Source organism: Bos javanicus, chromosome 1 (genome assembly GCF_032452875.1).
Source record: "Bos javanicus breed banteng chromosome 1, ARS-OSU_banteng_1.0, whole genome shotgun sequence".
NCBI classification, from domain to species: Eukaryota; Metazoa; Chordata; class Mammalia; order Artiodactyla; family Bovidae; genus Bos; species Bos javanicus.
In genome coordinates, this window is record NC_083868.1 from 73,236,455 (window position 1) to 73,260,994 (window position 24,540).

At 41.0% G+C, this 24,540-nt stretch overlaps 1 long non-coding RNA gene across 1 annotated transcript in view; it reads right to left on the reverse strand.

Annotated features, from left to right (window-relative positions):
* Positions 1–1,048: 1,048 nt before the first annotated feature.
* LOC133244827 (uncharacterized) overlaps positions 1,049–24,540 on the reverse strand; it is a 34,922-nt gene continuing 11,430 nt past the window's right edge. Inside the window, exons 2-5 of the long non-coding RNA XR_009735527.1 lie at positions 18,349–18,527; positions 16,275–16,478; positions 11,115–11,326; positions 1,049–10,418 (exon numbers count right to left, since the gene is read on the reverse strand). This is a non-coding gene — a long non-coding RNA (uncharacterized LOC133244827). The remainder of the gene's footprint in view (positions 10,419–11,114; positions 11,327–16,274; positions 16,479–18,348; positions 18,528–24,540) is intronic.

Genomic DNA, 24,540 nt, shown 5'->3' on the forward strand with positions numbered 1-24,540 from the left:
TGGAGGAGGGCATGGCAACCCGCTCCAGTAATCTTGCCTGGAGAATCCCATGGACAGGAGAGTCTGGGGTCGCAAAGAGTTGGGCATGACTGAGCGACTAAACAGACAACTGGTTATCGTAAGTATAAGGCTTTCCTGAGTTCTGTGAGTCATTCTGGCAAATAATTGAATCTGAAAGTGGTTTTGGGAAAACCCCAAACTTGAAGTTGTTGTCTGAAGTAAGGGCAGTCTTATGGGGACAGTTCCCTCTGGCTGTGCAGTTTGGAAAATCCCTTAGAGATACCAAGGCAATTCAGTGAAAAAATGGCACTCTTTTCCACAAGTGTTACTGTAATCATTGAGATCTATACATAAACAAGTGAACCGCAATGCTTACCTCAGAGAATTCCCTGGTGGCCCAGTGTTAGAACTTGCTTTTACTGCCAAGGGCACAGAATTCAATCCCTGGTTTGGGAACTAAGATAATACAACCCATGCAGTGTGGCCAAATAAATAAATAAATAAAAATTTTTAAAAAGAAACACGTTGAAATAAATTAGAAAAAAAAATTTACCTCATACTATATACAAAAATTAACTTGGAATGGATCATAGATATAAATGTAAGAGCTAGAAATATAACATTTCTAAAATAAAAAATAAGTGAAAATCTTTGTGACCTTGGGTTGGGATATATTAATATATTAAACAGATCACAAACAGTAGGAGAAAAATGATGAATTGGACTTAAACAAAATTAAAACTTTTGCTCTTTAAGAGACTGTTAAGAAAATGAAATGGCAAATCACAGGTTGGGATAAAATACAGCTGACCTTTGAACAATGTGGAGGGTAGAGGCACTAATATTTGTGCAGTTGAAAATCCATGGAAAACTTTATATGTGTATCTGAACTTAATTACTAATAGCCTGCTGTTGATTGGAATCCTTACTGATAATATAAATAGTTGATAAACATTTATTTTGCATTTTATACTTATTGTATACTGTATTCTTATATTAAAGTAAGTTAGAGAAAATAAAATGTTAAGAAAATCAAAGAAAGAGAAAATACATTTACAATATTATACTGTGTTTATTTATACCATAAGTTTGTATTATCTATTTACAAGCTGCATCATCTACATCAATACTGTAGCTATAGATGGTACATATCTTACTAACATTAAATGTAAAAATGCTGTAGATGTTACATGTATTACAAATGCTAGACGTAAAAAATGAAAAGATGATGTGAAAAAGAAATTCACATTTATTTCAGCTCAGTTCAGTTGCTCAGTCGTGTCTGACTCTTTGTGACTCCATGAAACGCAGCACGCCAGGCCTCCCTGTCCATCACCAACTCCCAGAGTTTACCCAAACCCATGTCCATTGAGTCAGTGATGCCATCTAACCATCTCATCCTCTGTCGTCCCCTTCTCCTCCTGCCTTCAATCTTTCCCAACATCAGGGTCTTTTCAAATGAGTCAGCTCTTCACATCAGGTGGCCAAAATATTGGAGTTTCAGCTTCAACATCAGTCCTTCCAATGAATACCCTGGACTGATCTCCTTTAGGATGGACTGGTTGGATCTTCTTGCAATCCAAGGGACTCTCAAGAGTCTTCTCCAACACCACAGTTCAAAAGCATCAATTCTTCAACACTCAGCTTTCTTTATAGTCCAACTCTCACATCCATACATGACTACTGGAAAAACCATAGCCTTGACTAGACGGACCTTTGTTGACAAAGTAATGTCTCTGCTTTTTAATATGCTGTCTAGGTTGGTCATAACTTTCCATCCAAGGAGTAAGCGTCTTTTAATTTCATGGCTGCAATCATCATCTGCAGTGATTTTGAAGCCCGCCAAAATAAAGTCAGCCACTGTTTCCCCATTTATTTGCCATGAAGTGATGGGACCGGATGCCATGATCTTAATTTTCTGAATGTTGAGTTTTAAGCCAACTTTTTCACTCTCCACTTTCACTTTCATCAAGAGGCTCTTTAGTTCTTCTTCACTTTCTGCCATAAGGGTGGTGTCATCTGCATGTCTGAGGTTACTGATATTTCTCCCGGCAATCTTGATTCCAGCTTGTGCTTCATCCGGCCCAGCATTTCTCATGATGTACTCTGCATATAAGTCAAATAAGCACTGCTAATGTTGAACTTGTGTCCGACTCTGTGTGACCCCATGGACTATAGGCTGTCAGGCTCCTTTGTCCACGGGATTTCCCAGGCAAGAATATGGGAGTGGGTTGCCATTTCCTTCTCCAGGATGTCTTCTCAACCCAGGGATTGAATCTGGGTCTCCTGCATTGCAGGAGGATTCTTTATCACTGAGCCATTAGGGAATGAAGAAGCAGCAATATCGTGGTAGCCTAGTATAATCTACATGATCGCTTCATTGTATTCGTATTCTTGCCTGGGGAATCTCAGGGATGGGGGAGCCTGGGGGGCTGCCGTCTATGGGGTCGCACAGAGTAGGACACAACTGAAGCAACTTAGCAGCAGCAGCAGCCTACATACCAGTGAATGAATTGTTGTAAAATTTTTATGACATACAGCATTATAGTCATATTCATAATACAGTATTGGAACATTGTTACAATTTGTGAAAACCCATTTCCCTGTGATAATAGGCTGAAACAGTTTCTCTAAGCACTAGAGAGAGAGAGAGGCATACTGTACAGTAATGTAATTCTTTGAAAGCGAATCTATAATATAGTAAGAAAAGTAACACATTATTAGTTCAGTTCAGTTTAGTCACTCAGTTGTGTCCGACTCTTTGTGACTCCATGGACTGCAGCACGCCAGGCTTCCCTGTCCATCACGAACTCCTGGAGTTTGCTCAAACTCATGTCTATTGAGTCAGTGATGCCATCCAACCATCTCATCCTCTGTCGTCCCCTTCTCCTCCTGCCTTCAGTCTTTCTCAGTATCAGGGTCTTTTCCAGTGAGACAGTTCTTCGTATCAGGTGGCCAAAGTATTGAAGCTTCAGCTGAACACAATATTAATTTCATATTAAATATCACTCACCTTATGCCGATGTAAGGATAGACTAATCCATTTCATTACAAGTTTTGCACATGATGTCTTACACAATGAACGCTTAGGCTATGATGATGACACAGAAATGTCTCCTACAGTTTTTGTCATTCAGTTATTAGGTTTTCATATGAAGACACTCACAAACATGTATAAACATTTATTTACTATTCATTAGGTAGAAGCAGATCATCATAGAGGTCTCCATCATTGTCTTCACATTGAGTAGGCTGAGGAGGAGGAAGAGAAGTGGTTTGGCTTGCTGCCTTAGGGATGGCAGAGGCAGAAGAACTGGAGGAGTCGGGAGAGGCAATCACACTCAGACATACGTTGTTAATTTCTGACTTTTTTTTTTTTTTTTTGCCTTTTCATTTCTCTAATGTTTCTATGTAATACCAACTCCTCCAGTTTGCTTTAGTTTCAGTGCCTGAAAGATAGAAGGGCCTATGTCTTAGAAGTCAAAAGCCATCTTGAATATCTTGAATAAGCAGAATATTTCTGCCAGATTGTCTAATATCACTGTTTTCTGGCACTGCTTTTTCTACATCTTCTTCCTTATGTCTGGCTCTGGTTCAGAAATGCTCATCTCCATCAAGTCCTCTTCTGTTAATTCCTCTAGTGTGACGTCTATTAGCTCCTGAATTTCTACAAGATGCATATCTTGAAACTCTTCACCCCATCACCTTTTTTTCATATCCACAGTCTCTTTCATGATTTCCTTGACTGGCTCTGTCATGAATCCTATGAAGTCATGCATAACATCTGGACAGTTTCTCCAGCAGGAATTTATTGTTTCAGGCTTGATGACTTTCACAGCTTTTTCTATAACAATGATGGCATCTTCCATGATGTAATCTTTTCAGACTTTCATGTTGTTCTTTCTGTTGAAGTTTTCTTCTGTAGCATTGATAGTCATTTCCAGACAGTACCATGAATAAAGAGCCTTAAATATCCTTATAACCCTCTAATCTAGAGGCTGAATTAGAGATGTGTTTGGGAACAAGTAGACTATTTTGGTGGCTTCAAGTGTTGAACTTATGAGATTTGGGTGGGAGGCAGGCAGGAACAGTGTCCAATATCAAATGAACTGTAAAAGGCATTTCTTACTGGCAAGGTACTTATTGACTTCAAGGACAAAGCATTGATGGAACTAATGCAAAAAAATTGTTCTTATTGTCCGAGTCTCCTTGTTGAGCAACCAGAAGACTGTCAGCTAGTGTTATCTTTTCCCTTCAAGGCTCGAGGGTTAGTAGCTTTGTAGACAAGGGAAATCCTGATTATAAACCTGACTGCATTTGCACAAAATAGTAGAATAAGCCTCCTGTCCCTTCCTGACCTAAATCCTGGTGCTCACTTCTCTTCATTACTAATAAATGCCTTGTGCAGCAATTTTTCCCCCAGAATAGAGCAATTTGTCTGCATTAAAATCTGTTCAGATATTCTTTCTCCTCAATGATTTTCTAATGGCATCTAGGATCTCCTGGCCAGCAGAAGCTGCTTCTCCTGTTGTCTTCACATTTTTAAAGCTAAATCTTTTTCTAAAATGATCAAACCATCCTTCGCTGGCCTTGAATTCTTTAGATCCCTCACCTTCCTTTTGCTTTAAGGTGTCATGTAACAACTTTGTTTTTTTTTGAAACATACTGGAGTCTATAGGTATGCCTTACCTGTGGCAATATTGCACCCACACAAAAGCTGCATTTTCAACACATGATAAAAAAAGTATTTCACCAAAAGTGCAATGTTTTCACCCTGCTGGTGTAGCTGCACTGACGGCTTTGTGGATTTTCTTTTCTTTTTTCACAATGGTCCTTACGCTAGGTTAATTTATCTTAAAATGGCAGCAACCTCAGTTGCAGACCTCAATTTTTGGTGCATATTAAGCAATTTAGCTTTTTTTTGTAATGTCATGACTTTTTTCTGATTCTTCGGAGCACTTCCGACATCTCTAGTGGCACTTCACTTGGGTCCCATGATGTTATTCAACGTTCAGTGTATTGCACTAAACATGATGAAAAATACATGAAAACTGCTAGGGAGAATTTTTTTGTTTTTGAAAAAATTTTTCATTGGAGCTAATTACTTTGTAATATTGTGCTGGTTTCTGCCATACATCAACATGAATCAGCACCAGGTATACCTATGTCCCCTCCCTCTTGAACCTTACTTCCATCTCTCACCCACTCCCACCCCTCTAGGCTGTCATAGAACGCTGCATTGAGCTCCCTGGTCATGCAGCAAATTGGGGGAGAAATTTTTTTACTGTCATTTAAAATTTATTAGACAGATGAACTGCATACGTGGAGATGATTAGTGCCACATGGCGTTTAAAGTGGATTCTCACAACACTTGAGCTTATGACAATAGCAACAGTGGTTGGCTACAAAATTGCTACAGTAGCACAGTGTGTGCTACAATGAATTTTATGCACTTATGGTTTAAAACTGCCTCCTTACACTTGTTTACATTTCTCTCCACCATGAATGGTGTCATGTACAGTCTGTAAGTGTTTTTGCATATAAGTTTTGATACATTTTAACTTTTTAAATAGATTTTTGTGTATTTTATGGTAAATGATAAAATAGATGAGTATCTAGTACCCACATAGATTTTTATGCATTCATGACACACTTCACTTAAAAAATTATATTTTATACTTCTAGGTTATGTGGTTTGTCTGAGAGTTTTTCCAAATTGTCACAAATCTCCAAAATTTTTTTTCAATGTATATATTGGAAAAAATTCAGGTACAAGTGTATCCACACAGTTCAAACCTGTGTTGTTCACAGGGCAACTGTATTGGCAAAAAATTATGTATTTATCAAAGGACTTATATCCAAGTATATAAATTGGGCAATATGGGCAATAAATAGGCAATAAATGGGCAATAAAATGGGCAATAAAATTAGATAATATATCACAATATCCTTTTAACTGCCCTCTGCAGATAACACCTTTGCTGTATGGGGCACTATAGTAATGATTGCTTAAAAGATTTTTATTTTTTTCTAGGAACAGGCACTAGCCTTGCCCAGTTCAAACATTTTGAGACCACCAAGCGTTTAGTTGGGCCCTAAGTGTCTGATGATGAGCTTTTGATGTCCAAGGGCCAAAAAAACTGCACCCTCAGCTCAGGCCAATACCACTACCATTTTTTGAACATGTGCCCCATGAAGAAGCATGTAGCTCAGATATACCTGCACAGAGTGTATCTCACAGGTTTCCTCACCTGTCTTGTATCTCTAATGACCTTTCTTCCTGATACTCATACCTTGATTTTATCCTGAGCCCCTCACCTTCGGAAGGCAGATTTAAGACTTGTTCTTTCATCTCCTCACTTGACTGCTTCCCAAATTAACCTTTTCTCTGCTGCACACCTCGGCATCTCAGTATTTGGCTTGCCACACGTTGGGCAAACAAACCTGGTTCGTCACACCAGCACTCCTACTCTTCGGTTTTTATACAAGATAAATAAAATCATCAGATCAGATCAGATCAGATCAGTCACTCAGTAGTGTCCGACTCTTTGCAACTCCATGAATCGCAGCACGCCAGGCCTCCCTGTCCATCACCAACTCCTGGAGTTCACTCAGACTCACGTCCATCGAGTCAGTGATGCCATCCAGCCGTCTCATCCTCTGTCGTCCCCTTCTCCTCCTGCCCCCAATCCCTCCCAGCATCAGAGTCTTTTCCAATCTCAAGAGTCAACTCTTCGCATGAGGTGGCCAAAGCACTGGAGTTTCGGCTTTAGCATCATTCCTTCCAAAGAAATCCCAGGGCTCATCTCCTTCAGAATGGACTGGTTGGATCTCCTTGCAGTCCAAGGGACTCTCAAGAGTCCTCTCCAACATCACAGTTCAAAAGCATCAATTCTTCGGCGCTCAGCCTTCTTCACAGTCCAACTCTCACAACCATACATGACCACAGGAAAAACCATAGCCTTGACTAGACGAAACTTTGTTGGCAAAGTAATGTCTCTGCTTTTGAATATGCTATCTAGGTTGGTCATACATCCACATAAAATTTTTTAAGTAATCCATGAAAGGAAAGAATTTTTTTCTTCTCCAAATTTAAGAGCATTTATTCTGCAAAAGACCATGTTAAGAGGATGAAAGAAAAATCTGAGAGAAAATATTTGCAAACCACATATTAGACAAAGAGCTAGTTTCTAGAATATACAAAGAACTCTCAAAACCCAACTGCTAAAAAAATCCAATTAGAAAATGGTCAGAAGGAATAAACTGACATCCTGAAGAAGATATACAGATGGTAAATAAGCACACGAGAAGAGGTTCACCATCAGAGGCCATGAGGGAAATAAAATTTAAAGCACATAAGCTATCACTACACACCTAGCAGAATGGCTAGAATAAAAAATAATGACAACACCTAATGCTCATTAGAGTGCAGAAAAACTGGATCACTGACAATCTGCTGGTGAGAATGTAAAGTGGAATAGCCACTCTGGAAACCAATTTGGATGTTTCTTACAAAAGTAAACATGTAGCTATCACACAACCCAGCAATTGCTCTCCTGGGCATTTCTCCCAGAGAAAAGAAAAAACTCGTGTTCCTGCTAAAGAACTGTACACAAATGTCAAAAACTTTATTCCAAATAGCCAAAAATTGAAGACAAGCATGTGTCTTTTCACCTGTGAATGGGTAAATAAACTGTGTACATCCACATTGTGGAAAACTACTCAGTAACAAAAAGGAACAAACTCTTGATGTATTCAATGACTTAGATAACTCTCCGGGAAAATATGTGGCATGAAAAAGTCGATTTCTCCTAAATTACATATTGTATGATTCCATTATATTATATCTTTTAAATGGCAAAACTACAGAAACAGATAAGAGATTAGTGGTTGCCAGGGCCTGGAGAGGGGAAAAGAGAGGTGAATGGGGCTATAAAAAGGCAACACAAGAGGCCCCTGTGATGATGGGACTGTTTTGTATCTTGATCATATCAAAGAGGCTGGACTTAAAGAGTATATACTGTGTGACTCTATTTACATGAAATTCTAGAAAAATAAAAAACTGTAGTGAAAGAAAAAGATCAATGGTTGCCAAGGTAAAGATACAGAATGACTGCATATGGTTTCCAAATAAATTTTGGGGTGATGGAAATGTTCTATCAATATCATCATTGCAGTGATAGTTAAATAACATCGCATATTTGTTAAGGATTTCCCTGGTGGCTCAGTGCTGAAGAATCCACCTGCAATGCAGGACACACTATTTGATCCCTGGGTCAAGAAGATCTCCTGGAGAAGTAAAGGGCAACCCACTCCAGTATTCTTACATGGAAAATCCCATGGACAGAAGAGCCTGGCGGGCTACAGTCCATGGGTCGCAAAAAAGTCAGACATGACTTAGGGACTAAACAACAACAATATTTGTTAAAATTCATTGGGATTTCCCTGGGGGTACAGTGGCTAAGACTCCACACTCCCAATGAAGCAGGCCAGGTTTGATCCCTGGTCAGGAAACTAGATTCCACAGCTGCAACTAAATAAAATCCCGAATGAAGATCTAACATCCTGTGTATTGCAACTAAGACCCATTGCAGCCAAATAAATAAATGAAAATAAGCAAATATTTAAAAGAAACCTCAACTAATTGTACACTTAATATTGATGATAAGCTTCATTAAATTATACCTGACCCCCAAAATGGGGCTAATACATTCAGATGAATTTGCAACTTTTTCACTTAACTTTGTATCATGAACTCCTAGCTTCAGGGTGCATAGCTTTTCCTTCTTTTCACAACAGTTGCATAGTATTCCATTGTATGGGTGCCCCATAATCCCACAATTAATTTAATTGTCCCCTTTTGATAAGCATTTTGGCCATTTCCAATATTTTATTTTACAAATAATGTTGTAATAGTCAACCTTATCATATACCTTTGCATACTGTGTTTTTATTAAATGAATTCCTAAAAGTGATATTGCTTGGTTAAATGTTATATACAATTAAAATTTTAGCAGTAAGCATCACATTGCCCAATAAAATAAGGTGGTTCAACTTGTACTCTCGCCAATGATGAATAAGAGTCCTGTGGTTGTTCTAAGGGATTCTTTTTAAGCTCATTTACATGTTCCTTTTCCCACAGCATTTGCATGCAGTTGGTGTTTTCCTTTTCACAACTCCCATAGGACTTCTGTAGCTTTCAGTTTTGACTGTTGATGCTTTGCTAGGATTTGTAGAATGACCTAGTTATTTGATGACCATCCAATAAACAAGGAGTTCATATGACAGTGGGGAGCTGGACATGAAAAGCAATACTATATAGCAGGATAAATGGCATGATACTTGTACATAATATCAAACATGCTGATAATAATGATAAGAGAAACGATGATGATAATGGTAACATTAATAGCTGAAAATTATTGAACACTTACTATGTACCAAGAAGTAGTCTAAGAACTACAAATATATGTATTTAATTCTCCCAATAATGCTCTGAGGTTGAGACTACTTCTACTGTTTCCATTTTATAGACTCCTTGGCTGGGCATTGAAGGTTGAGTAGGAATTAACTAGGTAACGAAAGGTTGTGGATTAAATGGAATCAGGCAGAATGAAAAGTGTGTACAAAGGTCAAGGCAGAAGAAGGAAAAGTCAATTCAGAGGTCCCATGAGTAACAGCACATGGCTGGCAACCAAAGGGAACAGGAAAAGAAGAAGCTGGAGGAAGTTCATGATTGGGTGGATAGAGATGCTTCTCATTTCTCTTGCTACACACACACACACACACACACACACACACTGCAGTTGGCTGTTCTCACCTTTTTAACCTATGGTTCCTAGCAGAGACTGGGGGAAGACTTCTCATTAAGAAGCAATGCCTAGTTTCAGACCCAAAGAATAAGAGTCAACCAGACGAAAAAGAGGAACCACGTGTTCAGGCAGAGAAGGTGGCATGAAACGTCATGACCGGAGTGCTTAAGGAACTGACTGGCTTAAAGTGGCTGGGTATAAAGAGCTAAGGGAGAGGAACCATTAGTGAGGCCAAAGAAGGTGACAGGTGCCAACTCATGTAGAGCCTGTAGGCCACATTAGGGAACTCAACTTTGATTACAGAATCACTCAATGAAAAAGAAGTGTTTCACTATCTACTCTAGACAGGCCCTGTCTTGGAGGCCAGGGGAGATGCAGTGATGTGGGCTGGATTTCTCTGGTGGTCCAGATGAACTTGCCTGCTAGTGCAGGGGACATGAGTTCAGTCCCTGACCTGGGAAGATTCCACACGCCATGGAGCAACTGGGCCTGTGGGCCGCAACCATTAAGCCTGTGCTCTAGAGTTCCAGAGTCGCAACTACTGACACTCATGAACCTAGAGTCCATGCTCTGCAACAAGACAACAGCAATGAAGACCCAGTGTACCTAAAAAAAAAACAGACACATCTGTTAACATTTTAAAAAGTGATGTGGACTGCCTTTAAGAAGCTCACAGGTTAGCTAAGACAGTAAGATATGAGCAAATATAAGGGAGCCAATCAATGATAAAGGGCCACATATAAAAAGGAATGAATGTGAAATGTTGGGTTGTGGGAGGGAAAGAAAATTGGCTGGGAAAGTGGGATAGTGAAGGGAGGGGAAGGAATGGAGCCTTGAAGAGTGGGTGCCATTTGGAAAGAGATGGGGAGACAGCCTTATATATCAGACATCCCAAGAATAAACAAATGAGATCTATCTGATATATTTGGAAGAGACTGAGTAAGCCCACCTAGCCAAAGCATGGATGTGTGCAAGGAACTTGAGAGAACCTTAGAAAAGATGCATAAGATCAAATTAGGACGGGTCTGACATGCAAGGCTAAGGAATTTGAATTTAAATTTTTGTGGGCAAAGAAGGGCCATTCTGCCCTTTTCAATGTCAAACAACTTGAATAAGGGATTTTGTTTGACAATTAATATGGAACAAGAGAGATAACCAAGTCAGGGAGCCAACTTCAGAGGTCAGTGCTTACGCCAAAGTTCTGTACAAGGTTGGCCAAAATAAAGAAGAACCGAAAGACCAGAGGGAATAATGCACTGCATTATTTACATCTTTTTGCAGGAAAGTAATTTTCTTTCTTACCATGACGTACATTCTCTTTTCATGGTAATCTGCCTTCAAAGCCTTGAAGATGAATGTATTTAAAGTTCTGGAAGCCAAGTCAAAGGCATAGTATGATGTCTTTTAGGAACATGTACTCAAGTTTCTTTATTGGCATCTACCACTATATTTCATGTCCACACTCCTGTCTGCTGAGTTTCCTTTTTCTACAGGATGTTCATTATTGAAAGATTCTTGAGACAAAAACAAAATACATTACAATTAGTTAAAAGGATGTTTGCTTCTCTTGGGTGTTTTTACTCACAGCACTTCTGCAGGTTTTCCCACACCAATAACCAGTTCTCCAACTCTCCAGACACCAACTGGGTTTCTATAATTCAGCTCTGTTCTGACACCAACTACCCGGAGTTAGCCCAGGCTATACAGGATTAAGGGTTCAGTCCCACAAGACTGTCTCACTTATAAGGAACCTAATATTTTCAGATGCCAGTTGAAGGTACTGGGTCCCTTGGGTACCCACACTTCTATCCAATTTGGTTACAGACTCAGAGGTTCCCAAACTCCCCCCACCAGCTTCAGGTTTGATCATTTGCTAGAATGACTCACAGAATTCAGGAAAACACTTTACTTTCTGCCAGTGGTTTATTATAGAGGGTGCAAACGAAGAGCCAGGTGAAGAGGTATACAGGGTGTGATCCAGAAGGGTCCTAAGCCCAGGAGCTTCTGTCCCTGTGGAGATGGGGTGAGCCACCTTCCCAGAACAGAGATGCATGTGCCAACATGGAAGCTCTTCCCACCCCAGGTTTTTATGGAGGTTTCACTACATGTGTGTGATTGAGTAAATCACTGGCCATCGGTGATTAACTCAATCTCTAGTACTTCTGGCCCAGAGTTTGGAGGTCTGAAAGTTCCAACCCTCAAATCTCAGGGTTGGTTCCCATGGCAACCAATCCCACAAAGAAGTTACTTACGGATCCACTAGAGCCTCATTAGCATAAACTCAGGTAAGGTGGAAAGGGGCTTATTATGAATAAAATACCAAAAACACTTCTTTTCACTTCTATCACTCAGGAAGTTTCAAGGGTTTTAGAAGTTCTTGTACCAAGGAACTGGAGATGAAGACCAAATACGAAGGTATTGGGTTGGTCAAAAATTTCCTTCGGTTTAAAAAGAATTAGTTAATTATTTATTTTGGCTGCTCTGTGTCTTCATTGCTGAGTGGGGGTACTCTTTATTGCAGTGCATGGGCTTCTCACCGTGGTGGTTTCTCTTGTTGCAGAGCATGGGCTCTAGAGTGTGCCAGCTTCAGTAGCTGAGACACGGGGGCTCAGCAGTTGCAGCTTTTGGGCTCTAGAGCACAGGCTCAATAGTTGTGGCGCATAGGCCTAGTTGCTCCGTGGCATGTGGAATCTTTCTGGACCAGGGATCAAACCCACGTCCCCTGCATTGGCAGGCGGATTCTTAACCACTGGACCGCCAGGGAAGTCCTCCTTTGATTTTTTTAAGTAAAAATAAAAGATATACTTTTCATTTTCACCAAGAACTTTATTGAACAATGTATTTACTGTTTTGTTCCACTACCTTCTGCTGTTTTTTTCAGGCAACTTCACAATTCCGTCTTCCCAAAATTGTTTATCTTTTGGAGCACAAGACTGTTTCAGGTGTTTTTACAGTCTTTCAACGAATTAAAATCTTTTCGTTAAGAGAATTCTATAAAGACCAAGATAAACGGATATCGGAAAAAGCAATGACTGATGAATATAGTGGATGAATCAGAATTTTCCAACCAGCTTGTAATAATTTTTGCTTGATCATCAAAGAAGCATGCAGTCTTGCATTATCCTGATGAAAGATTATGTGTTTTCTGTTGTCTAATTCTGGATGCTTTTCATCAAGTAGCTGCTTTCAGTTGGTCTAATTGGGAGCATTACTTGTTGAAATTTATTGTTTGGTTTTCTGGAAGAAGCTCGTAATGGAGGACTCCCTTCCAATTCCACTATATACACAACATCGCCTTCTCTGGGTGAAGACCAGCCTTCGGTGTGTGGTTGGTAGTGGTTTATTTTGCTTGCCCCACAGTCTCTTCCATTCCACATTATCACACAGTATCTAGTTTTCATCACCCATCACAATCTGTACTAAAAGTGTGCCATCTTTTTAACGAGTTTCCAGTGAACACTTAGTGTTTTTTCATTATTTGGCCTTCCTTTGTAAAATCACGCAACTTCATGAGAACCCGCTTAAAAACCATGAAGCATCACCCCATCCCAAAACACACCATGTTCACACTTAACACACACACACCCACACACACACATACAATTTTGCCTGCAACCTGAGACAGCTGAAACTTGTAGCCTCCAGGTTAAGAATCCCTGTCTCTGTGTGTCCAAGAGACAAGTGCTGTCTGAAGGCCACAGAGAATTGAAACAAAATTCTATTACCTCTATAGTATTAAGTAAAAGGAAGAAAAGATATGAAATATATTTCAATGATAAATTTTATTAGATTTTTGAAAGGTTTAAATGGTAAGAGTCATAATAACAAAAAGCTTTGCATGTACACCCCCATAAAATGCTAATAAATTTAAGGGATTCAGTTTCCACTTGTATATACCATATGGTACAGAGCTTAAAGTGGAAGAGAGGCCTCCTAATTTCCCCTTCCCCACTCCCATACAGTTGGCCCTTACTGGACTTGTTTTCAAGGATTTGTAATGTGGCAGAGGCTATGCTGGGTCACAGGTGGTGGGAAAAAGAAAGATTGTGAAGACTCTTGTCTTCTGGGGAGGTTTATAGCCCTGGGGAGAAGAACAGGTGTATAAAAAAAAAATCACACTAATAAAAGAAATCAATGATGTACTGAAATAGACTTGTGGAAAAGCAGCGGAGGAAGGAGGCAGTATTAATTTTGCCTGGAGGTGAATTTGAAAGGAGCCCTGCAGAATGGGAAGAATGTTCGGGCCAAGTTTGTTTGTTCTTTTTTTTTTTTTCTTCTCCTTTTAGCCATAGAAAGAGAGAATTCCAGGATACTTCTACCCTGGACTTGTCACTTGGACTCTGTACCTGCTGTTCCAAAAAGAGAAATGGCCAAGTACATGCAACCTCCTCTTCAGTAACGACTGAAGTAGCTAAAGTGTGTCAGGAACACTGCCAGGCAGTATCTAGCTGTTCTCTCGAATTCTGATGACAACAAAATGGAAGAAAGTGTTAGCCCCATTTTTTCTGAGGAACCTGGGTTCTGAGTTAGGACTTCTCATGGTCATAGAGTTAGAAAGTGGCTGAGACAGGACTGTCTTTTTCCTCTACCCCACTTGGTTGCTTTAGGCCCATGTTAAGGGGCCTTATGACGTTGTGTGGTGCACTTAAGTACATGCACACATAGCGGATATTTGATACTTGTATGAATAAATGGATACCTGAGGAAAAGAACAAAAGACTAAACTTTCCTGTAGAGGCAGTTCCCAGGAAGCCTATCTTTGCATCCTGCAGAATGAATTTATCTAACTAACTATTGCCATACCAGCTGTCAGACCCTGGGGTCCAGAGGGACTCACCCCAGCAGGGTGTGCCAGCCTCTGCTACAGGCACAGTCTGGAGAAGTATATGTCTACCCAGCCAGAAGCCATGCTTGTGCCTGAAAATTCACAGCACTACCTCTCAACTGTTCTGTCAGACTTTGCCACTGCATGCCCTGGATTTCACCACATGTGAAGAGGACTTGCTTTGCCTACAAAGGCTATAAGCTTTCTAAAGATGGGAGCTCCGTCTGCATCAATGTTACCAAAGGGAACTCGGGTCTGCTCACCTGATATGCAGCAAAGCCAGTCTCCTTCACCAAGGAAAGTACAGCTTTTTTTGCAAAGGGACAAGCAAGAAGAATGGGCAGCTCATGCTCAAAAGCCACAAACTCCCTGATGACTTCAGAGAAGAGTCTTTAAGGTAACCTTTAAGGCTGAGGGTCACGGAGTTCATGATCAGCTTATAGACATTCTTCTGATTGGTTGGTGATGAGGTAATACGGTAGTATTTCAGGATCTTAATCATTAACCTTCCAGTTCCAATCAGTCTGGGGTCTTGGTGCTTGTGATCAGTATGGAATCACCATACTAGTGATGGTGACTCTAGGTGGGGGATCTTAGTTTATGTAGAACAACACAAAATTATGCATCCAATTGTAATCTATCTTTGGGAGGAACTAGAAGTCCTGGGTAGAGAAGGCAATGGCACCCCACTCCAGTGTTCTTGCCTGAAGAATCCCAGGGATGGGGGAGCCTGGTGGGCTGCCGTCTATGGGGTCACACAGAGTCAGACACGACTGAAACGACTTAACAGCAGCAGCAGCAGCATCAGGAGTCCTAGGACTCTATCATTTTAATTATTAACTGCTTGAGTCTGTGCTTTGGAAACCCAGGGAAGGCCAAACAAGAAGCAGGGGCCATGGAGGAACTTTTGTGTCCTGGAGGACCCTCCTTTTTTTAAATACTCATCAGTCTTGAGTGGAACAGAAGCAGGACAAGAAAGGAAATACAGTTTTGGATAGAGGTTAATCATCAACTCAGTAGGGGAACTCAATTTTAGTGGGACTTGGTTTTATCATCACCCTGCTCCCTGTGGCCCCTGGGGGAGCCAGAGCAGCTCTAAATTGGGAACCGCCGTCCACCGTTTTCATAAAGATTTACAGAGGCATGGCTGTCACTTGAAGCCCTTTAAATTATAGTGTCAAATACAATTACTTTTATTATTAAAGTAAGCACTTGATAAGTGCTTGCGAAATAATTAAACAAATGATGAATAAATGTTCCAGGAATTCAGATTAGTGTAGGGGGAGAGGCCACTTAGTAAGGGAGACTGGAGGGTGGGAGAATTTGGCTATGTTGGCATATGGGAATGAGATTGGCAGTGGGGAATATTTTTAGAAAGGAAAAACTGCACCAGCATGCGGTTCAGCAGCAAGCACTATTTATATGCAGCAACATCCTGGTGGTCAGAAGGGCTCTATAAGGAAGTTGTGTGGAAAGGTAACTCAAGACAGCTAACTTTGATCAAGGGTTGCTTTGTGCTGGGCACTAAGCTGTGTGCTTTACGTGGGTGGCCTCCTTTAATCCTCACAACAGCCCCATGAGGTGGTTACTGTTACAATCATCAGGAAATTGAGACACAGAGAAGTTAATTAACTTACCTGAAGTCTTTGTTGTTCAGTCGCTCAGTTGTGCCCGACTCTTTGCAACCCCGTGGACTACAGCAAGCCAGACTTCCCTGTCCTTCACCATCAGACCAAACCATGCAGTGATTTGAACGCCAAACTGTGCCCCTGGACTCCCACAGTGGCAAAGGAGAGTTGCTGAAGGTTCTTGGATAGAGAAGTGATATGGTGATATGGCTGCTGCAGGAAAAAAAAGCAATACAGTGCAGTAGTTAGGAGTTTGAACTTTGGCACCAAACTATCTGTTGTTGTTGTTGTTTTTTAAATCTCCGTTCTGCCACTTGACAGCTGGGCTATCTTAGATGTATTATTTAACTGTTCTATGGCTCAGTTTCCTCATCTATAAAATGGGGGTAATAAAAGCATCTAGTTTTTAGGGTTTTATGAGGAATATTCCCTGGTGGCTCAGATGGTAAAGAATCTGTCTTCGATGCAGGGAGACCTTGGTTCGGTCCCTGGGTTGGGAAGATCCCCTGGAGAGGGGAATGGCTACCCACTCCGGTATTCTTGTGTAGAGAATTCCACGGACAGAGGAGCATGATGGGCTTACAGTCTATGGGGTCACAAAGAGTCGGACACGACGGAGTGACTAACACTTTCATTAATTCGAATGAGATAATAAATGTAGAGCACTTCAAAACAGCGTTGGCATGTATGTGCATGACAACTCTTAGCTATTATCGATATGTTAGCTATCTGCTAGGTGAACTGGAGAGAGGTCAGAGCAGAGGCCCAGCAGGAGGCAAGGACTGAAGCAGAACTGCCTAGGGTGATGGCAACTGGAATAAAAGGGTAAGACATTTTAAAGTAAGATTCAATCAGATTCATTAACTGGAAAATGAGATAAAGAAGAATAGTTAATAATGACTGTCAGATTCCTGGTCTCATTAACTGGGAGGAAAGGGGTGTCTGACAGCAACAGGAACACTAGGAGAGGAGCTAGTTTGTTGGGGGCAAGGCCATTTAGGGAAGGCATGGGTAGCATGTCAAGGGAACTCTGTGTTCTATCGCTAGCTCTGCCACCAGTTTGGCAGAAGCCTCCTTCTTCCTCTGGGCTTTCTCATTAGCAAAATGAAGCTTTTACACTTGAGAGCTCAAAATCAGATATTTTCCAATTTCACCTGAGAGTACCCTAAAGGGGAAATGATGCTGTCAGAATGGTTCAGCCTTTTTGAGGTTCAAGGTTAGATGACAAGAGGAAGGCAATAATAGAACGGGATTTCTCCCCTTTTTCTATTTTAAATTGAATTATAATTGACATAACACTATATTAGTTTCAGATATACAGTATAGCAGTTTTATATTTCTATATATTATAAAATGATCACTACAAGTATAGTTATCATCTGTCACCTTACTAAGTTATGACAATATTATTGACTATTCCTAGCATATTCCCTATGTTGTACATTACCTTTCATCCCTGTGGCTCATTTATTTTGTAACTGGAAGTTTGTACCTCTTAATCCCCATCACCTATTTCACTCCTTCCCTCTGGAACTACACGTTTGTTCTCTGTGTCTATGAGTCTGCTTATGTTTTGTTTTGTGTTTTGTTCTTTTTAATTCCACACATAAGTGAAATCATACAGTGTTTGTTTTTCTGTGAGTTATTTCACTGGGCATAATACCCTCTACATGCATCCATGTCATAATGGCAAAGTTTCATTCTTTTTATGGCTAATATTTCATTGCATATATATACATATATATATATATATATATATATACACACACACATCACATCTTCTTTATCCATCCATATACCAGTGAGTACTTAGGCCCTTCCATATCTTGCCAACTGTAAATAATGCTGCAAAGAATATACAGGTACATATACCTTTCTGAATTAGTATTTTTGTTTTCTTTGGAAAAATATCCAAAAGTGGAATTGTTGGATCATATGGTAGTTCTAATTTTTTTAAATCTCAATTTTATTTATTTATTTTACTTTACAATATTGTATTGGTTTTGCCATACATGGTTCTAATTTTTTGAGGCGCCTCCATACTCCACTACTCCATAGTGGCTGCACCAACTTATGATCTTACCAACAATGTGTAAGTCTTCCCATTTCTCCCCATTCTCGCCAACACTTGTGATTTGTTGTCTTTCTGAGAACAGCTGTCCATTCTGACAGGTGTGAGGTGTCCCCCCCCTTATGTTTCTTCATTCCTCCTTAAATGTTGCACCTCAGCCAGGCTTTGAAGATAGCTTGTCGCATGCATCCCTGGGGAAGAAGTGTCAGAGAAAGTCAAGTTCAGTGTTTATTTGATTTAGATGCTCTCTCTTCCCCTTGATTGGTTCCTGCCTCAGGCTTTGTGTTTCTACCAGATTAGAGAAGAAAGGGAAGGTTGTTTTTAAAAGTTCACTGTCCTCAGCACTGGCATGAGAGACACAGCGACAGTGCAACTAGAACCTTGGTGGTGGCAGCAGCCTAGCACAGCTTGTGCTTACCCAGAGGGCACGCCTGACGGGGTGGAGCACCGTCTGCCTGGGGCACACCTGGAGCTAGCCTCCAACAGGTGTGTGCAGCAAGCATACTGTTCAGAACGGCTATTGCAGAACGGGCAGGCACTTTTTTTGAGAAGAGCTGCATTTCAAAATACAGTCTTAAATCAAGTAAAATAGAATAACAAACCCAAGGCTTAATAAGGAAGATATTGAATGCATGCCAATCAACTTATAAACAAACACTGGGAGAAACATTTGTTAAAAATAAAGTATTACTTTCACAACATAGCAGGATTCAGTTCAGTCGCTGAGTCATGTCCGACTCTGCGACCCCATGAATCACAGCACACCAGGCCTCCCTGTCCATCACCAACTCCCGGAGTTCACTCAGACTCATGTCCATCGAGTCAGTGATGCCATCCAGCCATCTCATCCTCTGTCGTCCCCTTCTCCTGCTGCCCCCAATCCCTCCCAGCATCAGAGTCTTTTCCAATGAGTCAACTCTTCGCATGAGGTGGCCAAAGTACTGGACTTTCAGCTTTAGCATCACTCCTTCCAAAGAAATCCCAGGGCTGATCTCCTTCAGAATGGACTGGTTGGATCTCCTTGCAGTCCAAGGGACTCTCAAGAGTATTCTCCAACACGACAGTTCAAAGGCATCAATTTTTTGGCACTCAGCTTTCTTCACAGTCCAACTCTCACATTCATACATGACCACTGGAAAAACCATAGCCTTGACTAGACGGACCTTTGTTGGCAAAGTAATGTCTCCGCTTTTCAATATGCTATCTAAGTTGGTCATAACTTTTCTTCCAAGGAGTAAGTGTCTTTTAATTTCATGGCTGCAGTCACCATCTGCAGTGATTTTGGAGCCCAAAAAAATAAAGTTTGACACTGTTTCTTCCACTGTTTCCCCATCTATTTCCCATGAAGTGATGGGACCAGATGCCATGATCTTCGTTTTCTGAATGTTGAGCTTTAAGCCAACTTTTTCACTCTCCTCTTTCACCTTCATCAAGAAGCTTTGTAGTTCCTCTTCACTTTCTGCCATAAGGGTGGTGTCATCTGCATATCTGAGGTTATTGATATTTCTCCCGGCAATCTTGATTCCAGCTTGTGCTTCTTTCAGTCCAGCATTTCTCATGATGTACTCTGCATATAAGTTAAATAAGCAGGGTGACAATATACAGCCTTGACGAACTCCTTTTCCTGTTTGGAACCAGTCTGTTGTTCCATGTCCAGTTCTAACTGTTGCTTCCTGATTTGCATACAGATTTCTCAAGAGGCAGGTCAGGTGGTCTGGTATTCCCATCTCTTTCAGAATTTTCCACAGTTTATTGTGATCCACATAGTCAAAGTCTTTGGTATAGTCAATAAAGCAGAAATCAATGTTTTTCTGGAACTCTCTTGCTTTTTCCATGATCCAGTTGGATGTTTGGCAATTATGGGCTTCCTTGGTGGCTCAGACGGTAAAGTGTCTGCCTGCAATTCTGGAGACCTGGGTTCGATCCCTGGGTCGGGAAGATCCCCTGGAGAAGGGAATGGCAACCCACCCCAGTACTCTTGCCTGGAAAATTTCATGGACAGAGGAGCCTTGTAGGCTACAGTCCATGGAGTCGCAAAGAGTTGGACACGACTGAGCTACTTCACTCACTTCATTCACTACACAAAGGAGGTGCTCTCTCCTTTTTTTTTTTTTTAAGGTGACAACTGTGCTTAGACCATTTCCCTCAGGTTGGACAATATTTAGGAATTAAACTTAGGAATTAAAATTAATTCTTACATATGCTGGTTGATAGTCATTTAAAAATCTTAACTGGTTCTCAGGTTTAATGATTGGAGGAAACTGTCATTAAATAGTCTCCTTTCAGGCTTCCCTGGTGGCTCAGTGGTAAAGAATCTGCCTGCCAAGATCCATATATATAAAAGATTATATTTTTATTACTATTCAAATGAGTATTAAATTTACTCTTTGCATTGAGCAAGAGTTCACAGGCATTCTTTAAACTGCTGGATTTTGTTGTGCATCATTTAAAACATTTTGTATGTTTCTTCTTATCTGTGTTTACAGTGTGTTCTTGAATAATGTTCATTTGTCAGGAGAACTGTGAGATATAAATTATGTGGATATTAAAAAAAAAAAATCTGCCTGCCAATGCAGGAGATGTGGGTTCAGTCCCTGGGTCCAGAAGATCCCCTGGAGAAGGAAATGGCAACCCACTTGTTTTCTTGCCTAGGAAATTCCATGGAGAGAGGAGCCTGGTGGACTACAGTCCATGAGGTTGCAAAGAATCAGACATGACTTAGCAACTGAACAAAAACAGGTTCCTTTCAGTTAACACAGAGTCCTCACTGTCATTTGTGTCAGCAAATATTTATTGGGTATTTTTGTACTAAGTAAGGTCCTTTTGAACTGTGGTGTTGGAGAAGACTCTTGAGAGTCCCTTGGACTACAAAGAGATCCAACCAGTCCATTCTGAAGGAGATCAGCCCTGGGATTTCTTTGGAAGGAATGATGCTAAAGCTGAAACTCTAGTACTTTGGCCATCTCATGCGAAGAGTTGACTCATTGGAAAAGACTCTGATGCTGGAGGGATTGGGGGCAGGAGGAGAAGGGGATGACAGAGGATGAGAAGGCTGGATGGCATCACTGACTTGATGGATGTGAGTCTGAGTGAACTCCGGGAGTTGGTGATGGACAGGGAGGCCTGGCGTGCTGCAATTCATGGGGTCACAAAGAGTCAGACACGACTGAGCGACTGAACTGAACTGAACTGAAGGTCCTATTTATCAAAAGTATTTTAAACACTTTAAAGCACTGTGCAAAAATGTTAGTGTGCTTGGTGGAAGCATAGTTTCCAAAAATTTCGTGTTCCACATTTTACAGGTAGAGAAACTGAGGTTCTGGGGAGCAAAAGGACTCACCAATGATCTTTCCCTAGTTTCATTATAGTGCCAGGTTGTCATCATTCAAGGAGATGAGACATGCCAAGTAATTGATAGTCTAGTTCAAAAGAGGGGATATCGAGAAATGGAAACCATGGTGTTTTTAAAAAATTTTGTTTATTTTTGGCTGCCCTGAGTCTTTGTTGCTGCACGTGGGCTTTCTCTTGTTGAAGTAACTGGAGGGCTACTCTCTAGTTGCTGTGCCCAGGCTTTTCATTGTGGAGGTTTCTCTTGTTTTGGAACATGAACTCTAGGGTGGGCATGCTCAGTAGTTGTAGCACATGGGCCTAGTTGCCCTAAGGCATGTGGGATCTTCCTGGACCAGGAATCGAACCTGTGTCTTCTGCATTGGCAGGCTGATTCTTAACCACTGGATCATTAGGGAAGTCCCAGCCATGGTGTTTAATCCCTTGCTTGTGTCCCATTCAAACAGCATGACCGATGTTTCTGAGGGTGAACTGGAGACCTAGGAGCCTGAGTCTTCCATGCAAGTTTGGAGAGACAGTAGTGAAACCTAACAGAAAAGAGGGCAGAGAAGTGACTAGATGTGTATCCAGGACTCCCTGGAGAGATGGCAGGCTGCTGAAGGCTGCTGGTGACTCCCCTGAAGCAAGCCTTCGATCTCTAGCCAAAAGCCTGGGAAACTTCAATGATTGGTTAAGTATCAACACAGAAAACACGGGGAAAGAGTGCAGTGTGGTGTGGGCAGAACCCATCTTTGGCTCCGTCATTCTATCCAGAGCCAATCTCAGTGAAATAATCAGAAATATGGACAAAACTTTATATTTTTCAGAATTATTTATAATTGCCTCTGTACTCCTCATTTTTCTTTCCACTTTGCACTAGTCATGCTGAAATTCTTGTAGTTCCTCTGTACATGATGTATCTTTGTTCATGTCCCAAGGCCTTAATATAGGGCTTCCCTGGTGGCTCAGTGGTAAAGAATCCACCTGCTCATGCAGGAGATGCAGGTTCAATCCCTGGGTTGGGATGATCCCCTGGAGAACGAAATGACAACCCATTTTAATATTCTTGCCTGGGAAATCCCATGGACAGAAGAGCCTGGTGGGCTATAGTCCATGGGGTCACAAAAAGAGTTGGACATGACTTAGCAACTAAACAACAGTAACAAGACCTTAATATATACATTGAGTTGACCAGAAAGTCATTTATGTTTTTCTCTTACACCTTACAGGAAAACCTGATTGAACTTTTTGGTCACTTGGTCAACCCCAAATATTATACATGTTATATTATATGTACTATTTCTATTTCCTTCCACTTTTCATTTTTATTCATCCTTCTATAATGAGCAAATTGTCACCTCCTTCCAGAAGCATTTTCTTTTCACTAAACATTTTAGGCTAAATTGGATCTCCTTAAAATTCTCGTGTTAAGGCCCTGACCCCACCCAAAGCCTCAAACTGTGACTGTCTTTGGAGATAGGTGATTCAGTTAAAATGAGGCCCTTAGGATATGATAACTCAATCTGACCAATGTCCTTACAGACACCAGGGGTGCACACAGGCAGAGGAAAGGCCACGTGAAGACACAGTGAAAGGCCACCAGATGCAAGGCAAGGAGAAAGACCGTATAAGAAGCCAAATCAAACCAAACACCTTCATCCTGGATTTTTAGCCTCCAGAACTATGAGAAAATACATTTCTGTTGTTTAAGCCACCCGATGTGTGGTCTCTGTAGATTCTTTCCTCTTTGGGTTACTGTAACCCCTTGTGCCTCCTCTCATCACCTTATTTTCATGTTGGATGTCTGCTTCCCAGGTCTTCGTTCACCTTTTGAGTTCATGAGGTCTCTCTAGACTTACTCAATTTACATCTTCAAACCCAGCCCAGTGTCTGACCCCTGACAGCCAAGGGTTCAATAAATGCGGGGTGAATGAGTTAATCTGAATGAAAACAATGTGCCTTGTTAGTGATGAACAATGAGGAATAGGATAAGCAAATTATAGCATCTTTATAGGGCTAAAACATGCTTACGACTAGTTTTGAATAATGTAGGGGAAATGCTTATGGTCTTATATTAAGTGAAGAAAAGGTGGAATAGCAGATTCTACCCTCAGGATGCGCACAACTATATTAAAACAATTCAAAGGAAATATATAAAATGCTCCCAGTGCCTTCTCCGGGTAGTGGCATGTTTATCTTAGTTCTTGCCTCCTGTTTTGGAAATTTTCACCCATAGCATTTCCTATTGAAAGTCAATCTGTACTTACCTCCTTTGTTGCCTCTCTCTTTCTGTATTTCAGCTTTCTGGTTTCTTATTTCTCTGTTTTATGAGTCAAGACTATAAACTCCTTGGAAAAGGAGCAGTGTTTTTGTACTATTTCTCTGGTGCTTGGCACATTCTGCTAAACACTAAACATTTAGTCATTCACTAAATAATTCTTCAATGAATAATGGCAACAGCAACCACAAAAATGAAAGTTTTTTTATTTTTTTAAGGAAACTCTCATTAAACCTCTTTTCCTTAGATCTGCTGCTGCTGCTGCTAAGTCACTTCAGTCATGTCCAACTCTGTGTGACCCCATAGACGGCAGCCCACCAGGCCCCCCGTCCCTGGGATTCTCCAGGCAAGAACACTGGAGTGGGTTGCCATTTCCTTCTCCAATTCGTGAAAGTGAAGTCACTCAGTTGTGTCTGACCCTTAGTGACCCCATGGACTGCAGCCTACCGGGCTCCTCCATCCATGGGATTTTCCAGGCAAGAGTACTGGAGTGGGCTGCCATTGCCTTCTCCCTTCCTTATGTCTGGCAATCTGGAAATATGTGAGCAGAGACGATGGCCTGTTACTATGAATGGAAGCCAGTAATGATTCAAGTAACA